Here is a 20,799-nt window from a genome sequence, read left to right on the forward strand (position 1 = left end):
AATACTGTGCTGTGCTGTGCTAAATCACTTCAGTCTTGTCCAACTTTTTGCAACCCTATGAACCATAGCCTGCCAGGATCCTCTGTCCATGGGATTCTCCAGACAAGAATATTGGAGTGGGTTGCCATGCCCCACTCCAGGGATAAATAATGTATAATGATCTATTATATAGTAACTATAAAATTTCTGCATCAAATAGATGTAAAAATATGGACTGTTTTTAAATACATTAAAAGTGACTGTATTTTAATTGAACAAGGTTCCCCAATGTTAAGAAATGTGTGGTATTTTAAAGCCATGCTTAGAACTTTCTCATAAATATAATACAAGTGTGGATGCTGCCTCTGAAAAATTACTTGTCAATTGTATAAGTAATAATTCAGATTAAGTAATAATTGCTTTAGGTAAAGTTTAAGAGGCTGAGGGGCATGGTAATGAAATAACAATGCATAAATGCTGGTGTGGCTGGGTAATTGTTACGATACAACCTCCAGCTTCCCTAATTCATTGATCTCAAGAGGGAAGGGTTGACTGTGTTTATTACCCACAGCTCTTCCAGCTGTCAGGGAGGCTTCCTGATCACATACCTGCCACTTTGGCACCAATGCTATGACACTAGACTTCAGTTTTCTACCAGGAAAGAAACTGAGATCTCATAGACTATATAGGCTTGACTGAGGGTGAATGGGCCATTAGTCTATTAATGGAACAAATGAGAAAGCGATTCAGAAGAACTACGCAGATTCAGTCCATAAAAAGGACTATTTTTCTTACAGCAGATTAGAACATATTGAGTAGCAGGATATCTGTCAATATTTGTTGAATTGATATTTACTGAATAAATTATTTGGTCAAGTTGTTTCTGTAATCAATAATGGTCTTAATAATTAAATTAATTTGAAGGGTGAACAAGTTAAGGTTGGCAGAGCTATATTATTGGAACAATAATTTTCCCTGCTTTTTGGCATAACAACAAATCTAATCACTTACATCTATTATTCCTATAAGTAATCTGAAGCAAATGCTCTTGTCTTTAATATTAATCTGTCAGTTTAATACCTAGAAATAGTTGTGCTCTTTTAAATTTTTTCTCATTTTTTACTATGCCAATATTGCTGATGAGCAAATAAGACTACGTAAAACAATATCAAAATGAAACTAATTAGTAGAATCATTACAGAATGGAGTAGATTAGACTCAAATGAAATAATTGTAATAGGTTTATTAAAGTATAATTCATATACAAAGAATTATACCAATTTAATGTGCACAGTTTGATAAGTTTCACATAGGCAAAGGGCCCCTGACACAATCACCACAATCAAGGTGAAGGACATATCCAACACCTCCCAAAGTGTCCTTGTGTTCCTTTGGCTGTGTGTGTGTGTGTGTATGTGTGTATGTGTGTGTTAAGAACGCTTGACATGAGATCCGCCCTCTTAACAAACACTTGGAAATTAAACAACATGGTTCTCAACAATCCATGGGTCAGAAAAGAAATCTCAAAGGAAACTGAAAAACACATAGAACTGAATGAAAGCGAGTATAAAACATACCAAAATTCATGGGAATGCAGCTAAATCAGAGCTGAGAAGGACATTTACAGCATTAAATCCTTGTATTAGAAAAGAGAAAAACTACCCAGACAAAACAAATATCTAGTCCCTTTGACAGTTATACTTCTAATGATAAATTCATTTGTCTATTTTCCATCAGTCTTCCATTTTACTGTTTCTTTTTTTCCTCTATTATACTGTTTCTAATAAGTTTTACTCAGAGGGGTTACATCATGAGTGGTCATCTTGGTTTAATCAATACTTAGCCAGTTTCCTGTTGTAATATTCTTCAATTTTTCTCTGCCATCATAGTATCTTGAAAATCATTATAGATATAACTTGAATCAGGAATTTTCCATTTAAATTCTAGACATGAAAAGTTGTTTCTTCTTATTTCAACAAATGCTTTGAAACCCCCTAGTCAAAAACCTTATTAATTTTCCACATGTGTTATTCTTGAGTTTAATAGCTTAACAGTTACCATTATCATGACAATAATAAACTTTTACTCAATTCAGAGTATAAAAGCGAAAGCGTTAGTCACTCAGTTGTGTCCAACTCTTTGTGACCCCATGGACTGCAGCCCACCAGGCTCATCTGTCCATGGAATTCTCTAGGCAAGAGTACTGGAGTGGGTAGCCATTCCCTTCTCCAGGGGATATTTCTAACCCAGGGATCGATCCTGGGTCTCTCCTGCACTGCAGGCAGATTCCTTATGTCTGAGCCACCAGAGAAGCCCATCTTAGAGTATATAAGTAGCAAGACTGTTTTTAGAGTATAAACTGAAGTTCGGATAAAAGGAAACAATAATTCTTTCCAAAGATAAAAAAAAAACCTATGAACTTTCACAATACATAATCAGCCCATTATCTACAATGTCCTCTGGAGATTTTAAGAGATATTCTAGATAATTAACCATAGTGTATTGAGACATACACTATAGAGACAGCAGAAGAAAACAGAAAATAATGAGAACATGTTTTTCAATTGCATTTGCAAAATTTCCCCAATATCAAAGAATTTTTTCTTTTTTACTTCAGTAAGTAAACTGGATATTCAAAGCCATCAGATGAAGGGTATTTAAACATGACATCTTCATATAACTTAATAAAAATATTTTTCTCCCTAAATAATTCAGAAAATTGCCTTGTCTTCCTACTGTGAAAGTTTTCTTACAATGTTCTCTTATCTTCTTTTTTAAAAATGAATTTTCCACATCTAAAGTCTATTTACTTAGCTAGAGGGGTTGATTGTTGGAAACAGACCTTCTGGAATTTGTTTTTTCAAAAGTGGTCATGGGCCTCCCTGCTGGTCCAGTAGTTGAGAGTCTGCCTGGCAATGCAGGGGACATGGGTTGGATCCCCGCTCCAGGAAGACCCCACATGCTGTAGAGCAACTAAGCCCATGCACCACACTATCAAGCCTGTGCTCTAGAGCCCAGGGGCCACAACTGCTGAGCCCAAGTGTTGCAGCTACTGAAGCCTATGTGTTAGCTCCTGAAGCCCACAGGCCCTAGAGTCTCTGCTCTGCAAGGAGAGAAGCCACTGCAATGAGAAGCCCACACATCGCAACGAAGAGTAGCCCACACTCTCTGCAACTAGAGAAAGCCCATGTGCAGCAATGAAGACTCAGCATAGCCCAAAAATACATATATAAATAAATCTTTAAAAAATTTTTAAAGATAATTTTTTGTTTTAAAAAAAAAGCAGTCATATCTTCTGACAAAGAATTGGAGGATTGGGAAAAGTTGATGACATGTCAGTGAAACTAAAAAGGCTTAAGGAGTGTAACACATTATTTGAAAGAATCAGTCAGTAATTAACAGTAACTAAAATAGAGCCCAATACTGTAAATTCAAATAGGTGTTAATAAAATCCATCATAACAAATAAAATACAAAAACTAATTTTCTGCATAATCCAGAGATTTTAGGACCCAGCTGGCAAGCATTTTAAGAAACATTTAATTAGATAGTATTTCAGTGTAAGTCACAAACATTTACTACATATCAAGCACCATGCTAAAAACTTTACATGTTTTATAACATTTCATTCTCACAATGACCCTGCAGTGTAGGGTCTATTAGGGAAGAAGAAACTAATACTCCAAAAGTTTATGTAACATGCTCAGTATCACATTACTAGTAAAATAGTCAGTCAAATCCAGGCAGGCTTTTTCCAGCATTAAAGTTGGTTTCTTCTCTTGTAGAGCTAATACTCTTGACCTATAAAATAATCTACAGTTTTATTGAATGTTCATCAGCTCTTTACTATGTTATTATGTCTTGCTCTAAAGGATAATAATTAAGGAGTTACAGAAGACTTTTTCAAGGATGGATTAAAGAGACTTGCTTCAATTTGAGGAAGACGAAAATGGTAATAGAACTGGGAATCAATAAAACATTATTACCAGAATGTTGTACTACTCCCAATAAGAATTTTTAAAAGTGGAGTTAATCTGCAGATTGTGGTTTATTTTTTCAGTGAGAGAAGGAAAATTTTAAGTATCAAATTTTCTCTCACCTTAGTCTTGGAAAGTGAATTATAGTTTATGTACCTCAGTGAGACAGGACCCAGCTCCCCTGACTCCTGTCCAGGGCTGCCTACATTTTATCACACTACCATTTAGAGTCATAATACAAGATTTCTTAAGATCCTTACCTTATGCTCAAATTGTACAAACTGTGATTTGCATAAACATGCAGGGATACAGTCTCTACCAGATTTAATAAAGAGGAAGGAAACGATTTCTCTCTCATACACACACATACTCACATAGCTGTTGAGAGTATGGCATCAGGCTGCTTTGCTATTCTTGTCATCTAGAAATAGCAGAGGGACCTTAGGTGCCCCCGACAGTTCTCTAAGAGGCATGCCCAAGAGCTGAACTCGGCTGCCACACACAGTGATTAAGCAATTTACTAGCAGAATATATGACAGAGAGAAGAAGGAGAATTTTTTCATCCTGGATTTAGGTAGGCAACATTTCTTACTGTGGACAAATACAGAAATATCTAAAGTTGTTAATGTGTTCTTTATTACAAAGCTGCTAATGTGTATAACTGGTTAATTTCAGACAAGAAAAAAAAAAAAAAAAAACCTTTTTGCTTTAACTGAACATTTAGAATGTGGAAACTGATTTTCATAAGTTCATGCCAAAAAGAAAAGAAAATTTAAATTAAGTGGTGATTACAGAAATGTACCTATATTATATGGCTAAAGACATAAGAGATTTTTTTTTCTTGGTTATCAGATGTGTGTCCTCTTTATTTCTAACAGACATCTGGGAGACAGATTGGTAACTTTGTTAATCCTGTTTTACAGAAGAGGAAGAGGAGGTAACAAAACATTAAAGGAATACTTCTTAAGCCATGTGACAGGAGGTACTACATGTACAGCATTGCTTCCTGAAATCAGACTGTGCCTCTCCAGACAATACCCATTTTATTAAAATGAAATATCAACTCTTTCTCAAACTGTCAAGTTAAAAAAAGCAAACTTTAATGTGAACTCTATCAATCTTTCTATTAAATGATTCATTGTCTATGAGAAATGGCTCCATGAAGGAATGAAAGGTAATGGCCTTTGAAAAACAACTTTTTTCCCCAAGAAAACATTGGCCTTCTAGAAGACAACTGTTTGTGACAGCTTGGGTGTGTGACTTGCTTAAGAAGGAAAAAAAAGTGCAGCTCTCCAAGAGGAAAATGGAAATTAGTAGTGGAGAGAGAAAAAGAAAGACTTTCAAAGCTTGTCTCTAAATTCCTTTTTGAGATTCACATGAGCACTTTAGCTCTAGAACAATGTTTCTAGAAACACAATCTATCAATAATGACATTTATAGGTCAATTACTGTTACCTGGGGAATTCGGTCTACTCTTATTTTACAGCATATCTGCCAAAAAAAAAAAAAAAAATCATATATGGCATGTTTTGACTTGGCTCTAAGCTTTCTAAAAGCTTTTCTTTCTTCTTCAGCTGAAAATCTGAAACTTACCTGCTACCCTTCTGGCCCAAAGCCAGTTCATCACTAAATCTACACTGTGCTCTACTTCTCTGTATTCCAGCCAGCCTCCTATTTCAGATTTTGGCACAAATGACAAAGTCCTGATAGAGAAGCCACAAAATGTTAAGATGAGGTCATCTGGGAAGAGGCAGGGAGAGGAAAGTATGGAATTTCTTGGTTAAAGCCTGAGAAAGGCCAAATAAGCAAGAACACTCCATTGCCGAAGAACCAACAGACAGATTCCCTTCAAGCCACTGTGATGATGAGCCACTGTCTTCACAGTTGCTAAGACAACTTGATCAATGGATTTAGAAGGACGACCACTTTTCTGTCTCCTGGGAGAAAGGCAGTTAGGGAATCTTTTTTTATTATTCATTCATAGGTTGCCCTAATGTTAAAGAACCTGCCTGCCAATGCAGGAGACATAAGAGCTGCGGGTTTGACCCTGGGTCAGGAAGATCCCCTGGAGAAGGGTATGACAACTCATTCCAGTATTCTTGCCAAGAGAATCCCATGGACGAGAAGCCTGGAAGCTACAGTCCATAGCGTCGCAAAGAGTCAGACATGACTGAAACAACTTAGCACACATTTCTTTCTTTATCCAGCCATCCCTTTACTAATTCAACCAGTGATTTAAGATCAACTTCATTTTGAATAGTATACAACAGTGCTTCTAAAAATTTAATGGAAGTGAAAATTACTTGAGAATCTTGTTAAAATACAGTCTTGGATTCAGGAATCTGGGGTGGGCTCAAAGTTCTGTGTTTCTCCACAGCTCCCAGGTGATACCTACATTGTTCCTCCAAGGGTAGGAAAGAAAGAAAATTGACTCTTGAACAGCAAAGGGGTTGCAGGTGCCAACCCTCTGCACAGTCAAAAATCTGTGTGTATAACTTACTCTCGGCCCTTTGTTCATGAGGTTCCTCTGCATCTGTGATTCTGTGGATTTAACCAACCACAAGTTGTATAGTATGGTAGTACTTACTATTGAAAAAAATCTCATAGAAGTAGACCCAGTTCAAACCTGCTTTGTTTAAGGGTCAAAGTGTGCATTCATTTTACTTTCCATTCCCCTACACCAGTGGTTTTCAAACTTGTGAAAAAAATGCAAATTCTTAGGCCCAAGAATCCAAATCTGAGTTTGGATTCAGCAACCTTTCAATTTTTGAGCCTCAAAGTGATTCTGTTGTATGTTCAAGTTTCAGAACCATTGTTCTTAAAACTGGGCTGTGCATTAAGAATCACTTGAAGAGCTTGCAGGTTGAACTGTTTCCCACAAAAAAAAGAGAGATTGAGGTCCTAGCCCAAGATACCCCTAACTGTGACCTTATTTGGAAATAGTCTTTGCAGATGGAATCAAGTTAAGATGAGGTCACACTTGACATATGTGGGCCCCAAATCCCATGGGGGCTTCCCAGGTGGCTCAGTGGTAAAGAATTTGCTTGCCAATGTAGGAGACTTAGACACGGGTTCCATCCCTGGGTCAGGAAGATCCCCTGAAGGAAGAAATAGCAACCCACTCCAGTATTCCTGCCTAGAGAATCCCAAGGAGAGAGGAGCCTGGCGGGCTACAGTCCATGGGGTCGCAAAGAGCTGGACACAACTGAGCACATACACATTCACACACAAACAATTTCCATGACCAGTGTCTGTATAAGAAGAGTGGGATTTGGAGACACGGACACAGGAGAGAAGGCTATGCAAGGAAAGAGGCAGAAATTAGAGAGATGAAGCTGTTAGCCAGGAAATGTCAACAATAACCTGTAACCAGCAGAGGTTAGGAGAGAAGCATGCAACAGACAGACTCTCTCCCAGAGCCCTCAGAGCAAGCATGGCCCTGCCAGCCCCTTGACTGCATATTTCTAACCTTCAGGACACTGAGAGAAGAAATGTCTGTTATCTTAAATCACCAAATCTATAGTACTCTGTTATGGCAGCCACAGGAAAGGAATTACAGAGCTTTAGAAAACAAACAAAAATATTTCCCCTTATCAGAGGCTTACCAGGTGGCACTAATGGAAAAGAATCTTCCTGTGAATACAGGAGACGGAGACGTAAGAGATGTAGGTTCAATCCCTGGGTCAGGAAGATCTCCTGGAGGAGGAAATGACAACCCCCTCCAGTATTCTTGCTTGGAGAATCCCATGGCCAGAGGAGCCTGGTGGGCTACAGTCCATGGGGTCACAAAGAGTTGGACACGACTGAACACACACACTGATCATGATGAGTTCCTTACCAGTTAAATCAGTCTCTGGGGATGGGGCCTCTGAATGAAGGCTTTTAAAATCTCCCTCAAGGGATTCTAACATTGTTTATACTTAATTTCACAATAGATAAAAAAAAAAATACTACAAGCAGTGGATATCAGTATAAGGTTATATATAAGGTTTTTTTAAGTATCAAAATCAGTTATCTAGCCAGGAAGTATACTAAGGACAGTATTTCTCAGAGTTTGGTTAGGGAAACACTTAAAATCACCTAAAGTCTGAATCAAGTGGGTTCTGGGCCTCATCTCAAATGTAAGGACTAGATTCTCCCAAGGTAGGGCCTGAGCACAGGCTTCCCTGGTGGCTTGGATGTTTAAAAAAAAAAAAAAATCTGCCTGCAATGCAGGAGACGCGGGTTTGATCCCTGGATCAGGAAGATCCCCTGGAAAAGGGAATGGCTACCCACTCCAGTATTCTTGCCTGGGAATCCCATGGACAGAGGAGCCCGGAAGTCCACGGGATCACAAAGAGTCAGACTCGACTGAAGTGACCAAGTACACAGGACCGGAGTAGCACAAGTTCTCAAGCTTCCTTGAGGTGATCTCTATGGACACTGAAGTTTGAAAGCCATCTCTGTAGAGGTGATTGAGCTGGCTTGAGTCACTGGGGACAACCTCCCTAAGGACGAAGAAATTGGAGGAACCTAGGAAAGGAGCAGGAGTGAATACTGTCATCAGAGGGAACTGTTGATAAACTTAGCCCCTGGAGCAAAGAAGGGCCATTTCTAGAACCTGATGGACATCAGGTAGGGCTGGTGAGGGAATAGAGAACTTGGAATGCAAGGTGATAAAATATGGTTGAAGGAACACCATCAGTGTCCCCTGGTAGCTGAGTTGAAATGCAGAATCATGGGATCACTGGAGTCTTACTGAATCAGACACCGCATTTTAACAAGATCTCCAGATAATATGAATGTGCGTTTTATGTTGAGAAGCACTGTTCTGGTGGCAGTAAGAAATCCATCAGAAGTTTATGAGCCAGGAAGTGATATGATAAAATTATGCATGAGTAGTCTTAGCTTAGTGGGGGTGTTTAGAGTAAACTGGGAAGCCTGCAGAGCTTTCCCATAAAAACTTCTGTAATGATGGAAATGTCCTGCATCTGCACTGTTCAATACATTAGGCACATGTGGCTACTGAGCACTTGAAATGTAGCTGCTATGACAGAGAAGACGAACTTTTTATTTTTATGATTTTAATTAATTTACATTTAAATTGCCACACGTGGTAGCAGCAATTACATTAGATAACACGAGCTTGGAGGCTAAGACTAGTTAGGAGGAATCAGTGGCCAGAGGATTCTCTGGTTGCGCCTGTGGGTATGAACTGTCATACATCATGTTCATTCTCACACCATTTTCATATGCACTCAGGGGGAAAAAATACCAGGCAATCCAATTTTCTGTTGAATAAATAAATTTGTTAATGATTATTTAATTGTGCCTACATTCCACTCTCAACTTAAAGGATCTAACTATCCCTTCTAACTCTTATGCCCATTGTTTGCTTTTCTTTCCTTTCCACTTTGCTATTGACATCCCTTGGCCTGTCACTACCACTTGCCAGAGTGTCAACAAGACAAAATTTTGTTACAAGGGATCTAACTAGTAAAGGAAAAAAGATATTCTTTGTCTATCTGAACTTTTTGTTTGGGTTTATACAGTCAATTACAGATGTCTCTTGCTCCCAAAATTCATTGTTTTTTTCCTTTCACAAGTAATCTGTTTACACGAGCAACAGGTGAGATGGGAGTGACCTACCCTTGATTGTAATTAGTAGGGTTTGTATAGCTTCCCAATACTGGATGAAGAGATGGAAGAACACGGTTGTGAGCCCCAGCAGGCTGTAACTTTTGCTCTGGCCTATTTAGCCTGGCCTACTGTTCCCCTTTCTTATTTCATAACCCTCCCTTGTCTATTCCATGCTCAGGAAGCCACAACCCATCTGAGTTACTCTGAAGCTACATCTGTACCTTTTTAAAAAAATTAATTAATTTATTTTAATTGGAGGCTAATTACTTTACAATATTGTAGTGGTTTTGCCATACATTGACATGAAGCAGCCATGGGTGTACATGTGTTCCCCATCCTGAACACCCCTCCTACCTCCCTCCCCATCCCATCCCTCAGGGTCATCCCAGTGTACTGGCCCTGAGCACCTTGTCTCATGCATTGAACCCGGACTGGTGATCTATTTCACATATTGTAATATACATGTTTCAATGCTATTCTCTCAAATCATCCCACCCTCGCCTTCTCCCACAGAGTCCAAAAGTCTATTCTTTACATCTGTGTCTCTTTTGCTATCTCACATATAGGGTCATTGTTACCACCTTTCTAAATTCCATATATATGCGTTAATATACTGTATTGGTGTTTTTCTTTCTGACTTACTTCACTCTGTATAATAGGCTCCAGTTTCATCCACCTCATTAGAATGAATTCAAATGCATTCTAATAGCTGAGTAATATTCCATTTTGTATATATACCACAGCTTTCTTATCCATTCATCTGCCGATGGACATCTAGGTTGCTTCCACGTCCTGGCTATTATAAACATTGCTGTGATGAATATTGAAGGACACGTGTCTCTTTCAATTCTGGTTTCCTCGGTGTGTATGCCCAGCAGTGGGATTGCTGGGTCGTATGGCAGTTCTAGTTCCAGTTTTTTAAGGAATCCCCACACTGTTCTCCATAGTGGCTGTACTAGTTTACATTCCCACCAACAGTGTAAGAGGATTCCCTTTTCTCTGCACCCTCTCCAGCATTTATTGTTTGTAGACTTTTTGATAGCAGACATTCTGACTGGTGCGTGAGATGGTACCTCATAGTGGTTTTGATTTGCATTTCTCTGATAATGAGTGATGTTGAGCATCTTTGAATGTGTTTGTCAGCCATCTGTATGTCTTCTTCGGAGAAATGTCTGTTTAGTTCTTTGGCCCATTTTTTGATTGAGTTGTTTAGTTTTCTGGAATTGAGATGCAGGAGCTGCTTGTATATTTTTGAGATTAATTCTTTGTCAGTTGCTTCATTTGCTCTTATTTTCTCCATTTCTGAAGGCTGTCTTTTCACTTGTTTATAGTTTCCTTCATTGTGCAAAAGCTTTTAAGTTTAATTAGGTCCCATTTATTTATTTTTGCTTTTATTTCCATTACTCTGTGAGGTGGATCATAGAGGATCCTGCTGTGCTTTTGTCGGAGAGTGTTTTGCCTACGTTTTCCTCTAGGAGTTTTATAGTTTCTGGTCTTACATTTAGATCTTTAATCCATTTTGAGTTTATTTTTGTGTATGGTGTTAGAAAGTGTTCTAGTTTCATTCTTTTACAAGTGGTTGACCAGTTTTCCCAGCACCACTTTTTAAAGAGATTTGTATATTCTTGCCTCTTTTGTCAAAGATACAGTGTCCATAGGTGCATGGACTTATCTCTGAGCTTTCTATTTTGTTCCATTGATCTATATTTCTGTCTTTGTGCCAGTACCATACTCTCTTGATGACTGTAGCTTTGTAGTATAGTCTAAGGTCAGGCAGGTTGATTCCTCCAGTTCCATTCTTCTTTCTTAAAATTACTTTGGCTATTTGAGGGTTTTTTTTTGTATTTCCATACAAATTGTGAAGTTATTTGTTCTAGTTCTCTGAAAAATACCATTGGTAGCTTGATAGGGATTGCATTGAATCTATAGATTGTACTTTTTATGCAGCTTCTACCTCTTTCAACTCTGTTACATCCAGGTTATTCTCTGGGTGCTGCTTTCTTTTTTTGCTCTCTGCTTCTTACATTCTCTTTCTCTTTCTTCTTGAGCTTTCTTCCCAATTTTTAATAGTGTGAGCAGTTATTACTTTCTAGGCATACCCAGGGCCCATTTAGAAGATTTCAAGAGTCAAGTCTGTTGGAACTCTATCAGAAGAATCAATATAATGAATTAGGTCCCTGAAGTTTCTATTTTGAAAGATATTTGCTTGAAAGCATGAAACTAACTCTAAAGGTTTCAATAGATTTGTAAATTCACAAATAATTACTGAACATCTAGACATAGTCCCTGCTTGCAAAGAGCTCAACATTTGCTAGGAGGAAACAAAATGGCAAAAAGGAAACAACAAATCATAACAAAAAGCCTTCAGCACCTTACAAAGAGAAATAATGATATGGGCATAAAATCATTTGGAAAGGACAGGAAAGGCTTCACTGAAAGGGGAATTTTGACCAAGCTCTTGAAAGATAAGTAAACGTTCTCTAGGTAATGTGGGGGTGAGTATTGAGAGAAACATGTCCAAACTGGGCGGCATGGAAAAGTGTGGTAGATTTAGGAAAATTCCATATTCTTTGAACTAAGGGTAAGAGAAGTTACCCTGATTGTTGAATACATAGTCAGGAATGCCAAACATGGTACTGAGGAATCCTGACTTTACCTCATTGGTGATAGGGAGCCATGAAAATGTTAGTGGCTCAGTTGTGTCCGACTCTTTGTGACCCTATGGACTTTAGCCCACCAGGCTCCTCTGTCAAGGGATTTTCCAGGCAAGAATACTGGAGCGGGTTGCCAAGTCCTGTTCCAGGGGATCTTTCCAGCCCAGGGATTAAACACAGGTCTCCTGAACTGCAGGCAGGAGTCATCGAAAGGTATCAATAGGAATTAATAATTAGATCTCTGTGTTTAAAATATTAACATATATAATGTACTGGTGTGGACAAAACAATACTCAGGAAGATAAGTTAAAATGATATTATAGCAATCCAGTTAAGAGGTCTTAACTTGAGAATAGAGCAATAGAATGGGAGAGAAAGCTTTGAGATTAGTTAGTAGTTGAGAAAATTACCTAAATATCAAGTAAAATGAGATTTTTCATAATTTTTAAAGAGCCATTTGCTAATAAATTTCTGCACTGACAGCATAGGTCATTAGGTGTGGTTGGATTGAGCATGGAAATCAGAAAAGCCTACACTTGAGACCCACATCCATCACTTCCAAGATGGATTATTCATGGTCAGACACCCGTCTGAATCTCAGTGAACTGGAGGTAATTTCTGCCTTGCAAGACTGTTGGGATGTTTAAATAAATTATGAAGAGTATTTGGTGCACATGGATAGCCAATTAGCTTGCTTTCTGCCCTATTTTCACCTCTAAAATCCATGGGAATGAACTCTTTAAAATAAAAAGACTTCTTTTTTTTGAATTGGCAGTCTGAGAGCCTAATTTTTTTTTATAAGCAATTTATATTTCCTGGTAGGATCAAGCCCAGTGCTCCACTCTATAATGAAATTTCCAAGTGACATTTACATTTTGTTACAAAATGGTAATATGCCTAGAGCTGACATATTCCTGTCAACATACCTGTTGGACAAAACATCAGATTCAATAAAGCCATTCAATGCCACTCGCATTGCCAAGTAGATTGTAAATGATTTCTGATAATCACTGAAAATCCCCAATGTGGAAACAGTTACTCTAAAGCCAAGTGCTGTTGAAAAAAGTTGTTTGCCATCTCCTGAGAAGCTTTCAGAAATAGCTTTGAATTAAATCTGTCCCACTGTGTAAGATAAGCAACTATCAAATACACCAATAGGAAAAGCTAATATCAAAAAGGGAGGTTTGGTATTCATGATTGCTATCATTAGTAAATGTCATTTTGATGAAAACTTTCTACACGAGGCCAAGACACTTTTTATATCCACAGCTGTACTTACAAGATAATACAAAGAGAAAAATTAGCCTTCAAAGAGACCACTGATATTGAATCAGAAATTACCAAACTATATCCAAAATTTTATGGTTTTCCCAAGTAAAGCTTCAAAATCACTGCAGATCATAACTGCAGTCATGGAATTAAAAGATGCTTGCTCCTTAGTAGAAAAGCTATGACAAACATAGACAGCAAATTAAAAAGCAGAGACATTACTTTGCCAACAAAGGTCAGTCTAGTCAAAGCTATAGTTTTTCCAGTAGTCATGTATGGATGTGAGATCTGGACCCAAAGAATTGATGCTTTTGAACTGTGGTGTTGGAGAAAACTCTTGAGAATCCCTTGGACTGCAAGGAAATCAAACCAAAAAGAAATCAATCCTGAATATCCATTGGAAGGACTGATGCTGAAGCTGAAGCTCCAATAGTTTGGGCACCTGATGTGAAGAGCTGACTTATTAGAAAATACCCTGATTCTGGGAAAGATTGAAGGCAGGAGGAGAAGGGGACAGCAGAGGATGAGATGGTTGGATAACCTCGCCCACTCAACGGACATGATGTTTGAGCAAGCTCTAGGAGATGGTGAAGGACAGGGAGACCTGGCGTGCTGCAGTCCATGGGGTTCGAAAGAGTTGGACATGTCTGAGTGACTGAACAACAACATGTGGTGCTGGAGGTAAAGAATCTACCTGCCAATGCAGGAGACGTGGTTCGATCCCTGGGTCAGAAAAATCCCCTGGAGGAGGCAATGGCAACCCACTCCAGTATTCTTGCCTGGAAAATGCCATGGACAGAGGGGTTGCCAAAGACTATATATGACTTGTAGGGACTTCTTGGGACATAAAATTAACATTTTTTAAAAATTAACCACTCTGGTTGATACTATGATAATTATTTTAAAAGCAGTATTACTTACAATACAGAAATCCTATGTGGTAGTAGGAAACACTAAGCCTTGGAGAGTTTAGATAACTTGTCCAAACTCACACAGCTAAAAGTGAGTTTACATGACTTACACAGCAAAAAAGAAGTTCAAGTAATTTGCTCAAATTCCCACAGTATTTGAACTTATGGCTATCTAATTTGAAATTTCTTCTTTTTTCACTATCTTGAGTATTATCTTTTAAAGGTTCAGTATCATCACCTTCAAAACGGGAATGACACATATTTCCAGATGTATTAGTCAGGATTTCAACAGGAAACTGATATACACCCAAATTAAATAATTGAAGATTCTAATAAAGGGACTATTTACTAGAGGGTAGGTTGAACTGTGATGTTGGAGAAGACTCTTGAGAGTCCCTTCGACTGGAAGGAGGTCCAACCAGTCCATTCTAAAGGAGATCAGTCCTGGGTGTTCTTTGGAAGGACTGATGCTAAAGCTGAAACTCCAATACTTTGGCCACCTCATGCGAAGAGTTGACTCATTGGAAAAGACTCTGATGATGGGAGGGATTGGGGGCAGGAAGAGAAGGGGACAACATAGGATGAGATGGTTGGATGGCATCACCGACTCAATGGACATGAGTTTGGGTGCACTCTGGGAGTTGGTGATGGACAGGAAGGCCTGGCATGCTGCAATTCATGGGGTCACAAAGAGTCGGACATGACTGAGCGACTGAACTGAACTGAACTGGAGTACATATATAGAAAAAGGGACAGTGCTCTAGCTAGGAATAAGGGAGACCCTTTGCCACCTCATGCCCTTCAAGGGCAGAAAAGACAATGATTAATGGAAGTGGAGAGTGTAGGGAGGGCTTCTGGCCCAGAGCTGAGGGTTACCACAGGAAAACACAGCCAACGTCAACTTGATATCGGGGGGGAGGTTTCTGAGAGGGACTGATATTCTACCATCATTCTCCTTTTACCCTATGATGTCCTCTGATTGCCTTTCAACTGGGCACTATCCTCACATAGCCCATAAAGGTCAGCTGCCCAGGCCCAGAGCAGAATGAAGAATGGATCTGGAGGGGCAAACAGAGAGTATCCGGCACACTGGTATTAAATGGGAAAATGTTCTGAGAACACGTAACACGCACTCTAGTGATGATATAGCAATAGTAGTAGTTTGCCTGTTGAGAGCTTATTATATGCCAGGAATCAGAGTATTTTTATATGGTATTTTTTAAAGTTTACAGAAATCTTATGAGCTAGGAACTGTTATCTTCATTTCCAAGGTGAAGAAATGAGACTTACAGAGGTGATATCATTTGGCCAAAGTAATAAGTACTAAGGCTGGGATAAGAACCAAGTCTGTAGGACCCCAGGTCTCACACTCTTTATCACTGTTGTATCACAAAGTGTATGTAAGGTTTGAGTAATTATGGCAGATTACTAGCAGTATAAACTTACTCCTTATATTTGACTCTTTTTATTAGTCTACTAACAACCCCATGAAGGATTGTTATTCCCATTTTATAGATAACGAATATAAGTTTTCAGTTGTTCAATTGGTTGTAAATGATCCAGGCCATGTTATGGCCTAGAACCTTCCCAGATTTCTTATCTTATTACCCTTTGAGCTGTGCTGTCTCCCAAAGAGCAATACATAAACCATCTGTTTCACAATCATTCAGGCAATATTTATTGGGCATCTGTTACATGTGCTAGACTCTGAAGATATAAAGGAATCATGATCCCTTTCCATACAGGTAGCACATAGGCAGCCCTGGTCCCAAAGTCCACAGACTCTCCACCTGAATTACCGTAAGAATCTCTCAACTGATCTCATTGCTCCTGTCCTTTCCCTCATAGTCCACTAAAAAGCTAGAGAAATTCTTTGAAATCACAAGTCAGATCACATTACTCGGTTGTTCACAGTTCTTCATTGCCTTCCCATCTCAGTCAGAATGCTGGTCAAAATCCTAAATTGGCCTAAAATGCCCAAAATAAACTACACATTAGAATTATCATGGGATCTGTTTAAAAATATCTGTGTCCACCCCCTTCAAAAAGTGGACCTCAAATCCACCCCCTTTAAAACTTGAAAAAAAATGGTAGAGAAACAAGCAACAACAAATATCAATGCCTGGGCTCTACTTCAAGTTATTAAATTTAGACTCTCTTGGACTGAGACTGGGCTGTCCTAGATTTTTTAAAGTTCACCAGTTGTCTCTAATTACAGCCTTATTGAGGACCACTGTTCCCCTTGAACATCCTGTGACACTTCTCTAATGCCATCTTCTACTCCTCTCTCCCGCACAGAGTGTATGTACGGTAGCCATTCTGCCCTCTTTGCTATTTCCCCAAATGTGCCAGGAATATTTTTGTTTCACAGCTTTTGCGTGTATAGCTTCCTCTGCCTCTGCCTAGAACACAACTTCATTTAAACACCAGTATTGCTTGCTTTCTTGGGTACTTCAAATCTATGTAAAAAATAAACAATAAAAAAACCCTGCCATCTCATCAAAGGGTCTCTTAGGACAATCTTAGTATTCTTGCCTGGAGAATCCCAGGGACAGGGGAGCCTGGTGGGCTGCCGTCTATGGGTCACACAGAGTCGGACACGACTGAAGCGACTTAGCAGCAGCAGCAGCAGCAGGACAATCTTTCTAAAAATAAACCGCAACCACTTTCCTCACCAGAACTAACTTATTCCCTGTTTCCCTTACCTTGTTGAGTTTTTTTTTTTTTTTTTTCATAGCATTTAAGTTGCCTGGCATTTTCTTGTACGTTTATGTGTTATTGTTTTTTGTGTCCCCACTAGAAACTAAATTCCCTGATAGCTGGTGGTTTTCCTGTTCATTGTTTGTCCTCAGTGCCTCAAAGAGTGATTGTCACGTGGTTAATATTCATTCAAGACTTGTGCAATGCTTGAATGAGTGAATGATAAAAACTGACAGGTAGACCGTTAGGATATAGCATCAATACTGCTATGATACACAAAAACATGGGGTCCTTGGGAAAGGGTTTGGTGGACACTGAGTGCAGATTGGGGAAGTTCTTGGGCCTTTTAGAAGACATGTTCCTGAGACAAGTTGTAAAGGTCAAAAGACTGAGGATAGAGTTTCAGACAGAGAAGGCATCATAAACAAAGGCCCAAAATGCCCAGGAAGTGCAAATAGTTCAGTGTGACTGGTGCTTGGAGAAATATAAGTTGGGGTGTGTGGTTCAAGGTGAGGCTCCGTTGGTAGGCAATAAAGGGGCTTGTGGACCAAGTGAAGGAATACGGACTTTATCCTGAAGGCAATGAGGAACCACCAAAGGATTACACAACAAATCAGAAGTTACTTTCATAGGAAAAATTTATTATATTTTCTATATTATGAAGTGGTAAAATAATTATTTGTCAAATGATATCTGTATTTTACACTAAAATTTTTGTTAGAAATGAATTTTCAGGATGAATTTATATTACTAAATTTAACTGAGTTTTATTGACTGAAATTGGAGATTATTTTAGATATTTTCTCTCTGTAAGGTACTCTTTTTGAAGGACTGATGCTGAAGCTGAAGCTCCAGTACTTTGGCCACCCAACATGAAGAACCGACTCATTAGAAAAGACACTAGCAATGGGAAACACTGAAGGCAGGAGGAGAAGGGGATGACAGAGGATGAGATGGTTGGATAGCATCACTGACTCGATGGACATTAACTCAGACAAACTTCTGCAGTTGGTGAGGGACAGGGAAGCCTGGCGTGCTACAGTCCATGGGGTTGCAAAGAGTCAGACATGACATGGTAACTGAACAACAACAAGGGTAACATTTAAGATGATCCTACAAAATATTTTTTGATAATTTTTATGTCCTCCAAATAAATCTTTTAAGAGATCAAACATTGGAAAAAGGAGACATTGCCTTGAAGCCTTTTCCTGGAAGGCAGAAATTAAATTTTATTTCTTATCTGTAAATGCCTTTCCATATGCCTTGATATGTTTCACACCTTTTTTTATAGATACAGTTAACTCCTTGCTTCCATGAAAGATATTTCTAAAATGTGGGCCTGGAAATCCCCTAAATTAAAAGGTATGAAAAAAAATGGCAGGTGGATTCTTTACAGCTGAGCCACAGGGAAGCCTTAAAAATGGATGGACAAAATTCAAAATGTGATTCAATCAGGTTTCCATTACAGTGAGCATGCATATACAGTTTCAACTGTCTCCTTTTCTACTTCATGACCAGATTTCGTAAGTAACAGAGGTTTATTATAAAATAACTTTATTCCAGTTATTGTACATATGTCCCAGAAGGAAGACGACAAAGGTGCCTTGAGATGTGGATGCTGAGTAGTCAATTGGACTCATCCATTTACTCATGGTTGGCTCAGTGGTAAACAATCTGCCTGCCAACGCAGGAGATGTGGGTTCAATCCCTGGGTTGGCAAGATGCCCTGGAGAAGGAAACGACAACTCATTCCAGGATTCTTGCCTGGGAAACCCCATGGATAGAGAAAAGAGACTGGCGGGCTATAGTCTATGATGTTGCAAAGAGTAAGACACGGTTTAGTGACGAAACAACAGCAATTTGCTCACTAGCTAATCCAATCTTTCTGGCCTTGCTGCATGCTCAAGTGACGTTTATGCCTCAAAACCAATACAATACTGTAAAGTTAAAAAATAAAATAAAGAAGTATAAAACACTGCCAGTCAGGGTCTAATAATATCACAAAAGACTAGGTAGAACCATGACTGTGAAATCCAAGAATTCCAAACTGCTTACATGTTGCTCCATACCCCTTATTTACTCTTCAAGGATAAAAGAGACCTGTTCCTTCTCTTCATCCATACACAAATGAGGAGTTACTTCCATACGTTTCTCATAATTACAACTCGAAATATAGGGTGTGATTGAGATAACCCTAGATGACCCTAGCTATCCTGGTGATTTTCTTATTCAGAACAAAAGAGTGTTGTCCTCCATACAACACTGCACTCAGGATGCATGAGAGTGAACTATAAATCTACTTTATATCTATGTCGGCCAGCCTGGGAGAGAATCAGATCCAGAACAGGTCTCTTTAGTATGTTTAAAACTAGAAAGAACTCTTACCCTGGAGAATTTAGAGCTGATGTGTATGTAAGAACAATTCACATGTTCAGATTCCATATGCCATAAGGAAAAATAGGACTCCTTCAAAGTTTCTCCTCTGAGGGATTATTGCACAAAGCAGCCTGTACTCGCTGTCATCTAGAGACTAGGAAGATTTATCTGAAATACTTTCCTCAGAAGAATAATGTCATGTTAAATCTTATCCTAATGTTTAGAGTCCCTGAGTTCTTTGTTTGAGCCTGTGAGAGTGAGTCCAGGATTGTGACTGTCATTTAGGCTTTGAGCTAGAATTTACAATTGTAGTCCTAGTCAGTCATCTTGAGAGTAAATATGAACCGTCACAAGAACAAGTGGGGATGGCTCCATCACTCATGACCACACTCTAAAAACAACAAAAAGAACACAGTCTTCAGAAATGGCTACATTAATAAGCATTTCATCCTATGTGGAGTTCACACATTTAAAGTGAAATGTTTTTGGAGAGTTGCCACTTAAAAGATTTGTGGCATCTCTACGTAATGATTTTCTTAATTGAATAAATCTTTGGTAATGCTACTAATCACCCACCGAAGAGCCTGTTTTCAAAATCCAAGGTTTTATTTTTAGGAAAATAAATTTATTTTAGGAAAATACATACTGTAATTTCCACAAATCTGGGGTCCCAACATTTTTTGAAGAATTCTTTTTATTTTTCCTAAAGTTTTGACATTACAGTGAAAGAAATGAGGCTGCTATTAGTTAAACTCAATGTGTGGGCAGAAGTGGCATAAGAATGTGTTTGAGTACACAGTTGACCCTTGAACAACACTGGGTTTGAACTGCGTAGATCCACTCATGGGGCTCCCCTGGTGGCTCAGATGGTAAAGAATCTACCTGCAATGGTGGAGACTTGGGTTTGATCCCTGGGTTGGGAAGATCCCCTGGAGAAGGGATAGGCTACCCACTCCCGTATTCTTGCCACAGTCCATGGGGTTACAAAGAGTCAACATGACTGAGCGACTTTCAGACACACACACACACACACACACACACACACAGATCCACTTATATATGGATTTTTTCAAGAGTAAACATTGCATTGCTGCGTGATTCATAGTTGCTTAAATCTGTAGGTTTGGAGCCTTGGATACAGAGTAGCCATGGATATAGAAAGCCAATTGTAAGTTATCCTAGGATTTTCCACTGGGCAGTTCGGGTGCCCTTAACCCATGCATTGTTCAAGGGTTAACTGTAATAGTTTCCACTCTGCATTTGACAACAAAATTGTTATTATCCAGTTCGGGATCATTTGATTTTGTGGTGAAAC

At 38.9% G+C, this 20,799-nt stretch overlaps 1 long non-coding RNA gene across 1 annotated transcript; it reads left to right on the forward strand.

Annotated features, from left to right (window-relative positions):
• Positions 1 to 4,408: 4,408 nt before the first annotated feature.
• Positions 4,409 to 6,450, forward strand: LOC147379341 (uncharacterized). The gene is made up of 2 exons (XR_015160527.1): positions 4,409 to 4,529; positions 4,879 to 6,450. It is a non-coding gene; the product is annotated as an uncharacterized LOC147379341 (long non-coding RNA).
• The last annotated feature ends 14,349 nt before the right edge of the window (positions 6,451 to 20,799 follow it).

This window comes from Bos grunniens, chromosome 1 (genome assembly GCF_055505025.1).
Source record: "Bos grunniens cultivar Pamir isolate PY7600 chromosome 1, Bosgru_T2T1.0, whole genome shotgun sequence".
In the NCBI taxonomy this organism is placed as follows: Eukaryota; Metazoa; Chordata; class Mammalia; order Artiodactyla; family Bovidae; genus Bos; species Bos grunniens.